An 11362-nucleotide genomic window follows, 5' to 3' on the forward strand; every position below is an offset into this window, starting at 1 on the left:
AGAGAGAGAGAGAGAGAGAGAGAGAGAGAGAGAGAGAGAGAGAGAGATGGAGTTTCTCTCTTGTTGCCCAAGCTGGAGTGCAATGGCGTGATCTTGGATCACTGCAACCTTCGCCTCCTGGGTTCAAGTGAGTCTCCTGTCTCAGGCTCTCGAGTAGCTGAGATTACAGGCGTCCACCACCACACTCAGCTAATTTTTTGTATTTTTAGTAGAGACGAGGTTTCACCATGTTGACCTGACTGGTCACGAACTCCTGATCTCAGGTGATCCACCCACCTTGGCCTCTCAAAGTGCTGGGATTACAGGCATGAGCCACTGCACCCAGCCTCATATAATATTTTTATTTGTGAAATGTGGTCTACCGTAGGTCAGCATTAATTTAGTTTAAATACAAAATATAAAGTGCTTAGCACACCTGCTAGTAGCCAAGAAATGTTCAGTGATCATGAGTTATTATCATTCTTGTGGAAATGAAATATGAAGGCTGAAAATCTGCTTCATGTTAAAATATTTTCTCAGCTTTATTGAGGTATAATTGATATACAATAATTGCACATATTTAATGTTTACATCTTGATGAGTTTAAACATATGCATATACCCTTGATACCAACATTACAACTAAGGTAATAAACATATCCATTACCTCCAAAAATTTCCTTGTGCTCTTTTGTGTGTGTGTGCTTTTTTATTAAGTAGTAAGAACATTGAACAAGAAATCTATCCTCTTAACAGATTTTTAAGCGCACAATATAGTATTGTTAACTATGGGCATATTGTCGTCCAGCAGATCTCTAGAACTTATTCATCTTGCATAACAGAAATTTTATACTCATTGAAGAACAATTCTCCATTTCTACCTTCCCTCAGCCTCTGGCAACCACTATTCTTTGCTTCTGTGAGTCTGACTATTTTAGATACCTCATATAAGTGGAATCATGCAGTATCTGTCTTTTTGTGACTGGCTTATTTCATCTGGCATAATGTCTTCTAGGTTCATCCACGTTATCACAAATGGCAGGACTTTCTTCTTTTTAAGGCTGAATAATATTCCATTGTATATATATTTTCCATTTTCTTTATCCATTCATCTGTCGGTGGTCATTTGAGTCATTTCCATATCTTGGCTTTTGTAAATAATGCTGCAATGAACAGGAGGGTTTTGTCTAGACTTTTTTCTTGCCTCTTTACAACTTGTTTTGCAAAGTCGTAGTCAAATTTGACCTCTTCTGTGACTCCTTCCCCCACTTTCCACTCCACTGTGATTTTTCCCTTCTCTGAATTCCAACTATGTGTCATTCATACACTACACTGTGACACCTTGCTTATTAAACATCTTTAACATTTACTTTGTATGTGGTCTTCTAACTTTTTGGATATGGCTTTCATGTCTAACATTCCTGTGAGGTAAAAACCACCCAGTCTTCTCTAACTTGCTTCATTTGATGTTCTAAGTGCATCATAATATTAATAGCTGATACTTGGGTAGCACTTACTGTGGACAGGTGATAATTTGACTGTTTTACATATATTAATTTACTTAATCCTCACAAGAACTTCAGGAAACGGTGATTCTTCCCCTTTCTATTCACAATACAACAAAACTATAGAGAGGTAAAGTAAATTGCCTGAAGTGACACAGTCAGTAAGTGCTAGAAGTAGCATTTAGACTCAGGTATCTGGCTCTGAGTCCTGGCTTTTATGCACTATGTCAACATGAACTAGTTACCCACTGGCAGATGACATGGACCAATCAATCACTGACAGATGCAAAGGAGAGTACCGCATACACCTGTCTATAGAGAATTTGTCAGAACTGCAGACAATGTTAGAAGACATTGTTTTTAATTAGTTTCCATTTATTTTGTAATAAAGATCAAGAACCAAAAAACAACATAGTGATGATGATACAAATATAAAAGAAGACAAATTAGACAGAATTTTACTACTTCATCAACCTAAAAAATTATTTTTTCTTACAGTACTTACTCATGTTAAATTCATGTTTAACATAGTTATGATGGCCGGGTGCGGTGGCTGAAGCCTGTAATCCCAGCACTTTGGGAGGCCGAGACGGGCGGATCACGAGGTCAGGAGATCGAGACCATCCTGGCAAACACGAACACCCCCCGCCCCTACTAAAAAAAAAAAAAAAAAAAAAAACAAAAAAAATCTAGCTGGGCGAGGTGGCAGGCGCCTGTAGTCCCAGCTACTTGGGAGGCTGAGGCAGGAGAATGGCGGGAACCCGGGAGGCGGAGCTTGCAGTGAGCCGAGATCGCGCCACTGCACTCCAGCCTGGGCGACAAAGCGAGACTCCGTCTCAAAAAAAAAAAAAAAAAAAGAAACATAGTTATGATTATAGTGTAAATATCATTTTGTATTGGTCTTTATGTGCTTACCATTATGTCATAAATATTGACATGTTGCTACAGAGATAAATATTATATTTTTAATTGTCTGGATAATATATCTTCAAGTCGATGCTTAGGACTGCTGGTTTTTTTTTATTATTACTATTATACTTTAAGTTCTAGGGTACATGTGCACAATGTGCAGGTTTGTTACATATGTATACATGTGCCATGTTGGTGTGCTGCACCCATTATCTCGTCATTTACATTCGGTATATCTCCTAATGCTATCCCTCCCCGCTCTCCCCACCCCATGACAGGCCCCGGTGTGTGATGTTCCCCATCCTGTGGCTTAGGACCTCTGTTTTTCAACCTTTGGTTGTTTCTAATTTTTTACAATGAATATTTTAATTAGTAAAGATTCAAAACAATTTTTACATTTTGAATTATTTTCTTGGTATAATTCACCATGAATATGATTTCTAGTTAATATGTGTATTTTTATGACTTTTGATAAGTATTGCTGAATTGTCTAAGCTTATAGCCTACTAATAATTCATCTACACCAGTTTTACCACAACTTTGCCAGAATTTGTTCATTTAATTAATTTTTCCCCTCATAAATTAATTGGTATTATGCACTATTTCATTGGTGTTTTAATTTATATTTCTTTGATCATCACCAAGGTTAAATATTTTCTTTACATATTTATTTACTAAGTATATTTAAATTTTTTTGTAAGCTGTTAATGTTTTTGTTTATTAGTCACAAGAGAATTTGTATGTGTTTTCTATATCATTGAACATATATTATACAACATTTTATGTAACATATGGATGGATCTTTTATCCTGTTTGATGTAAATTTTTTGATAGACATTAAAATAAAAATTTAAGTTAAAATACCTTCCTTGGAAGGCTTCCTAGTTCGCAGTAACTTCTCAGGTAGTATACTTCATAAATACTTCTTGGAGTCAGGCTGATGTCATTTTTTGCCCCTGCTGCCTTTCTTTCATGGTGGATTCCAAAGTCACATACCTGGAAACTCTGACACTGAACAAATCTGGCATTGGTCCTTTACAAACAAAGGAGTTTTTAGCAGAAATATATGCCATTGATACAGTAGCTCTTGGCAGCTTGTCAAGTAAAAACCCACTTGCTTTGTGTGTTAAAATGATGATTCATTTGTTTCTGTCCTGGATTATTATCTGCTGTTTGTACCTGTAGTAAGCCCATGCGGCAGAACTTTTGGAAGAAAAGAGTTGACCACAAGCCAACACAAAATGACTTCAGCTTTTCACACATGGACCCTTCGTGATTACATCAGAATCAGTTTTATAGTAGAAGTGGTATTTGGGTTTGCTCGGCCGAAAAGTTTTTGGTGTAAATAACTGAAAAGCAAGTCAGGCACATGTCCTGTGCTAGTCACTTAACTGCTGAGTTTGTTAAAGGAGCATTTACTAAAGGCTATGAAGAGACCATTATATTAAGTTTAATGGAGGTAAAAAGAGAAATTCAGACTCATTAACAAAAATATGTTATAGTCTAGTTGGAGAAACAATACATGACATCTCATGAGCTGTCATGAGACTTATTATGGAAAAAACGTGTAAAAGAAGATAGGGTATGAATTGCTTAATTGCTAAGAGCATGAGTTTTGGGGATCAGACTGCTTAGTTGAGATAGAGTGTCATGATTCTCTAGCTGTGTGTCCTGGACAAGTTATTTTATCATGTGGTACCTCAGTTTCCTCATCTGTAAAAGGGTGCTAATAAAGGAGCCTACATAGGAATAAATGAAATAATACACTAAAATGTTTAGAACAGTTCCTGATACATACAGGAATGCAAATGATTGGAAGCATACAGTTAATGCAAATGATTATTGATTTAGTATAAATATTGGAAGGGTGTCAAATAAGGAGGTTACTAGAATGAAATAGGCTTAATTATAGAAGTATTCTTGTAGAAGGTGTTTTAATACAGGATTTCCAGGGATGAAAAGTATATACTGATATGTATAAGGTAAAAGACTCTTCCATATTGAAGGAATGATCCATGAAAAGAAATGAACTGGGTCCATAATGGTGACAGAAAAGCAAATTGGCTGAGTTTAAGTGCTAATAGGAATTTAGTGAAAAATGTATCTAATTGGTAGGACATGATACGATTACAATGTCAAACATGCTGAAACCTCAGTTTTTCCTTTTGGAAGATGGATATGGTAATAACTGCCTAGGGGAACATGAAGCAAAGTATCTTTACTTATTTTTTTTTTTTTTTTTTGCATGTAAGCTACACGTACACAAATAATAGTACCATGAATATTAAAAGTTTTATTCTAACTTGTGGATTTTTTTGTTTCCATAATGTAAAAATCTGACATTTGGATATATATATATGTGTGTGTATATATATATGTAATTTATATGAAAAACAATAGATTGTATTTATCAAGTCTTTTCTATGTTCTAGACCCTGGGCATTTATTTCCCCTAATCCTTACAACAATCCCATAAGGCAAGTAATATCGTTAAATCATACAGCCAGTAAGCAGTCTGGATTCAACCCAGATCTGTCTGATGATGGAACCAGACTGTACCAAATGGTTTAAAATTTCTCTATGGGAAAAAGCTAAATGTATAAAAGGAATTAATTGGATGTTTGAATTTCGGTGCAACTTAAATGAGAAGTAGAAGATCAGTAATGGAGGCCAGTGTGGTTGGAGAGGACTGAATGAGAAAAAGCCATAGGAGATGGAATCATGTAGAATCTCAGAGGTCACAGTAATGGCTTTGGCTTTTACTCTGAGTGAGATAGGAAGCCACTGGAGGGTCGTGAGCAGAGGAGGAACATGATTTATCTGGCCTAATGTTTTATTTACTTACATTTATTTATTTATTTTGAGATGGAGTCTCCCTCTGTTGCCCAGGCTGGAGTGGAGTGGTGTGATCGCGGCTCACTGCAACCTCCACCTCCTGGTTCAAGTGATTCTCCTGCATCAGCCTCCTGAGTAGCTAGGTTTACAGGCACTGCACCACCACACCTAGCTAATTTTTTGTTTTGTTTTGTATTTCTAGTAGAGACAGGGTTTCACCACATTAGCTAGGCTGGTCTCCAACTCCTGATCTCAGGCAATCCTCCTATCTTGGCCTCCCAAAGTGCTGGGATCACAGGTGTGAGCCACTGCACCCCACCGGACCTAACATTTTAAAAGGACCATTCTGGCTGCATTTGATAGACTGAAGGAGGTCAAAGGAGGAAGCACAGAGACGGGTTAGGAGGGATTGCAGTGATTCAGCTGAGAGATGATGATGGTTTGGGTTAGAGTGGTAGCAGTGGGAGCAGTGAAATATGATTGATTGCATTCTGGATATTTTTTCTAGAATTTATTGATGGAGTATATGTGGAGTGTGAGGGAAAGACAGAACCCAACGGTGGCATAGTATTTATCAAGTGCGCTTATACATCACTAATATGAATGTCATTTATTTTTAAATGCAGCTATCTGGAACATATTCAACTTAGAAATAAGTCTCTTAGAAATAAGCAAAACAAGTCTTTTCAAAGCCAGCAAAACAGAGTGCACATTGCAGTAACATTATGTACTCACAAAAGACTTGGTTCCTCTTTATTCATATCTGAGTTACAGTTCAAATTAATGTCATCATTTTATCTTTTCTTATAAGATATTAGAAACAGTAAATCGGAAGGGAAAGAGAAGTGTTTCCAGATTTGGAAAAACTTCTAGTCACCAGAAATAATAGCTGATGCCAAGAATAAAGACAAAAACAACTAAAACAAAATAAAAACATAAAAAGCAGAGAGCCCGAGGATACTCTGTATAGGACCTAATGTTTCTTGCCACCCTAGAAGCCTCTGTTAAAATAGAAATGGGTGTTTGTAATGGTCATTGTGCCATTAAAATCAGGGTAGATTATGTTATGAATTTTTTGGCCGAAGAGGCAGAGAAGTAACATTGTATATGTTTTGCCTTTAAAATAATGAAATGTGTTGGAATTCCTTCCCCTCATCAATTTCTAGGGCAAGCACAGTCAATATTCTGCTAGATGTACAGAGGTCTGATTCTGAATTATGATCTCCTTCTCTACCCTAGAGAGCTGGCTTACAAACCAGAAGAAAGTATAGAGGGCCTTTCCACTTCATTTTCTTTTAAAATTGGAACCTAGCTCAAGCCCCATCAACGAATTCTGTTTTCTTTTTTTCTGGAGTCTTTCTTAACACATTCCAAAGGCCTACAGATGCCCCCAAAGCTCTCAATAAGCTTCAAAGACTCCTAAGACCAAATTCCTTCAAAATTTTTGTTTTAAGTCACTACTGCAGACTAAAAAGCCATATACTTTCTTTTTTTAGTCAGATATTTCAATACCATTTATTAAATAATTTGTTATTTTTCCAATGACTTTTTTTTTCATCCAAATATTTATTATTATTTTTAACTTTTAAGTTCAGGGGTGCAAGTGCAGGATTGTTACATAGGTAAATTTGTGCCATAGGGGTTTGTTGTACAGATTATTTTATCACTCAGCTATTAAGCCTAGTACCCATTAGTTATTTTTCCTGGTCCTCTCCCTCCTCTCACCCTCCACCCTCTGAAAGGCCCCAGTGAGTGTTGTTCCTCCCTATGTGTTCAAGTGTTCTCATCATTTAACTCCCACTTATAAGTGAGAACATGCAGTATTTGGCTTTCTGTTCCTGTGTGAGTTTGCTAAGAATAATGGCCTCCAACTCTATCCATGCCCCTGCAAAGGACATGATCTTATTCTCTTTTATGGCTGCATATTATTCCATGGTGTATATGTACCATGTTTTCTTTATCCTGTCTATCTTTTATTTTTGAGTCTCACTCTGTCTCCCAGGCTGGAGTGCAGTGGTACAGTCTTGGCTCACTAAAACTTCCACCTCCCGGGTTCAAGCAATTCTCATGCCTCAGCCTCCCAAACAGCTGGGACTACAGGTGTGTGCCACCACACATGGCTAAGTTTTGTAGTTTTAGTAGAGACAGGATTTCACCATGTTGTCCAGGCTGCTCTCGAACTTCTAACCTCAAGTGATCCACCTGCCTCAGCCTCCCAAAATGCTGGGATTATAGATGTGAGCCACCAGGCCAGGCCTTTATCTAGTCTTCCATTGATGGGCATTTAGGTTGATTCCATGTCTTTGCTATTGTGAATAGTGCTGCAATGAACATATGTGTGCATATGTCTTTTAGTAGAATGATTGGTTTTCCTTTGAGTTTATACCTAGTAGTGGGATTGCTGGGTTGAATGGTATTTCTGTCTCTAGGTCTTTGAGGAATCGCCACAATGTCTTACACAATGGTTGAACTAATTTATACTTCCACCAACAGTGAATAAGTGTTCCAGTTCCTGCAAAACCTTGCCAGCATCTCTTATTTTTTTGACTTTTTAGTAATAGCCATTCTGACTGGTGTGAGATGGTATCTCACTGTGGCTTTGATTTACATTTCTCTAATGATCAGTGATGTTGGGCTTTTTTTTCATATGTTTGTTGGCCACATAAATGTCTTCTTTTGAAAAGCGTCTGTTCATGTCCTTTGCCCTCTTTTCTATGGTTTTTTTTTCTTGTAAATTTGTTTAAGTTCTTTATAGATGCTGAATATTAGGCCTTTGTTGGATGCATAGTTTGCAAAAATTTTCTCCCATTCTGAAGGTTGTGTGTTTACCCTGTTGATAGTTTCTTTTGCTAGGTAGATACTCTTTAGTTTAATTAGATCTTATTTGTCAAGTTTTGCTTTTGTTGCAATTGCTTCTGGTGTCTTTGTCATGAAATCTTTGCCTGTGCTATGTCCTGGATAGTATTGCCTAGGTTGTCTTCCAGAGTTTTTATAGTTTTGGGTTTTACATTTAAGTCTTTGATCCATTTTGAGTTAGTTTTTATATATGATGTAAGGAAGGGGTCCAGCTTCAGTCTTCTGCATATAGCTAGCCAGTTATCCCAACACCATTTATCGAATAGGGAATCCTTTCCTCATTGCTTGCTTTTGTCAGATTTGTCAAAGATAAGGTAGTTGCAGGGGTATGATCTTATTTCTGGGTTCTCTATTCTGTTCCATTGGTCTATGTGTCTGTTTTTGCACCAGTACCATGCTGTTTTGGTTACTGTAGCCCTATTGTATAGTTCGAAGTTAGGTGATGCCTCCAGGTTTGTTCTTTTTGTTTAGAATTGCCAGCCAGGCGCGGTGGCTCAAGCCTGTAATCCCAGCACTTTGGGAGGCCGAGGCGGGCGGATCACGAGGTCAGGAGATCGAGACCATCCTGGCTAACATGGTGAAACCCCGTCTCTACTAAAAAAATACAAAAAAGCCGTGTGAGGTGGTGGGTGCCTGTAGTCCCAGCTACTCGGGAGGCTGAGGCAGGAGAATGGCGTAAACCCGGAAGGCGGAGCTTGCAGTGAGCTGAGATCCGGCCACTGCACTCCAGCCTGGGCGACAGAGCGAGACTCCGTCTCAAAAAAAAAAAAAAAAAAAAAAAAAAAAAAAAAATAAATAAAATAAAATAAAAATAAAAAAAATAAAAAAAATAAAAATAGAATTGCCTTAGCTACTTGGGCTCTTTTTTGGTTCTATATGAATTTTAAAAGAGTTTTCTCTAGTTCTGAGAAGAATGTCAGTGGTAGTTTGATAGGAATAGCATTGATTCTATAAATTGCTTTGGGCAGTAAGGCCATTTTAATGATATTGATTCTTCCTATCCACAAGCATGAAATGTTTTTCCATTTGTTTGTGTTAACTGTGATTTCTTTGAGCAGTGTTTAGGAGTTCTCCTTGTAGGGATCTTTTACCTCCCTAATTAGCTGTATTCCTAGGTAATTTATTCTTATTTTCTCATTCAAGAAACCTCTAATTTCAAATCTTCTGCCTCTAAACCTCTCTAGCTGCCCATTTCTGGTTCCATCTCTCCTACTAGTGACCATACCCCATACCCCCCTGTCTTTTTTTTTTTTTTTCCTTTTCTCAGAGCCTTGCTCTCTTGCCCAGGCTGCAGTGTGGTGGTGCAATCTTGGCTCACTGCAACCTGTGCCTCCCAACTTCAAGCGATTCTCCCACTTTGGCCTCCCGAGTAGCTGGGATTACAGGTGCACATCACCATGCCCAGCTAATTTTTTTGTATTTTTAGTAAAATCAGGGTTTTGGCATGTAGGCCAGGCTGGTCTTAAATGTCTGGCCTCAAGAAGTGATCCACCTGCTTTGGACCTCCCAAATTGCTAGGATCACAGGCATGAGCCACCACACTCAACCCCCCAACCCCCCACTACCTCCTGCTCTTAATCGCTAATCAGGCTGTCTACATTGCTCTGGATTCTGCATGTGGACTTTGTCCTTTCTCCAAATCCGCTTCATTTTTTTCCTCTGCTTTCTAATGCTTCTTTCTAAGCAAGGTGAGATAAATGGAGTAGGAAGTAGGGCAACTATAACCTTCATTATCTAGAAAATTCACTTAGGTGGAATAGCTCATTTTCTGACAAGATAAATGAGTGGAGTATTATTGGTTATAGATGATATATGAAGACATGTTTCACCTGATTATTTCTTTCAGATTTAGTTTTATCAGCAAAAATAAATTTCACCTATTTTTAGACAAACATGGACTACAGTCATGACCAGGGAATCTGTATTGTGATTCTCAGATGCTTCATTTCACAGGGTGTTTGAAATGTTGAGTTAAATATCATCTTTTGTTTTTCTTAAAGAATTTCCTGACCGTGAGAGTCCTGGGGATGAAGAGATTAGAGGATTTTACTGAATTTTAGATAAAGTAAGGTAATGTTTGGTTGATGTTGTAAAAATGTAAGACTCTAAAATCAGCTGAAAGCTGTGCGTGGTGGCTCACACCTGTAATCCCAGCATTTTGGGAGGCCAAAGCGGGTGGATCACTTAAGGTCAGGAGTTCAAGATTGGCCTGGTCAATACGGTTAAACCCCATCTCTACTAAAAACACAAAATTTAGCTGTGTGTGGTGGTGGGCGCCTGTAATCCCAGCTACTCAGGAGGTTGAGGCAGGAGGTTCACTTGAACCCGGGAGGCAGAGGTTGCAGTGAGCCAAGATCGCGCCACTGCACTCCAGCCTGGTGACACACACACACACACACACACACACACACACACACACACACACAGAAATAAATAAGTAAGTAAATTGATCTGCCAGTGTAAGAACTTTTCTCAAAAGAACCAGGAGATTTCTCATTAAAGTAAGGTGAAGACCTTGTCGTTTTCCTTCTGTTGTCTCAGCATTTCTGGCTGGAAGACAGAAGTGCAAAGAGGTACAAAACTCTTCAGTTACAAGCAAAATAATATAGGAAGCACGGATGATGAAGCACATGCATCTGCTCTTTAAACCAGCAGGATGTATTTATCTCTGACTCATTGCGCTGTGCTTCCCAGGATATAATAAAATGTAGCATAGAATAAGGGGGCAAAGGGAATAGAAGGGGCTATCTATTAGGTTCTACTTTTACTCAATGCCTGACACTTTCCCTATGTTATTATATTTATTCCTCACAAGAACCCCAGAAAGAAGATGTTATTATGATCCCCATTGTTTAGGCAGTGAAACAAGCTCTTAGGATCAAAGAGCTTTTACAACTTGCTCCAGGCCACGCAGATGAGCTGCAGAATCAAATTTCCAGTCCAGTCTGGGATCAAAGCTTATGGGTCTCCCACTACTCTAGTATGTAGGGCTGAAATAGCAATGCACAGCCTTATCCGTTATCCACGAGACTGCTGGCTTCCCCCAGGCTCCCCTGAAGGCTTGCAGGAACAGCTGTGTGGGAGAACGCTCACAGCTGTACTACAGGTCTGCTCTTCCCAAAGCATGACCTGAGCAACACTGCTAGCCTCTTGAGATGTTCCTTGATAAAAAGCTTCTGTGATCAAATACAAACACTGCATTCTATGTCTCCAAGCTGATTACTGGTTCCAAAAAACCTCACAGTAGAGAAACTTTAAACACTTTCCCCCAAACTTAGT

This window comes from Piliocolobus tephrosceles, chromosome 3 (genome assembly GCF_002776525.5).
Source record: "Piliocolobus tephrosceles isolate RC106 chromosome 3, ASM277652v3, whole genome shotgun sequence".
Classification (NCBI taxonomy): Eukaryota; Metazoa; Chordata; class Mammalia; order Primates; family Cercopithecidae; genus Piliocolobus; species Piliocolobus tephrosceles.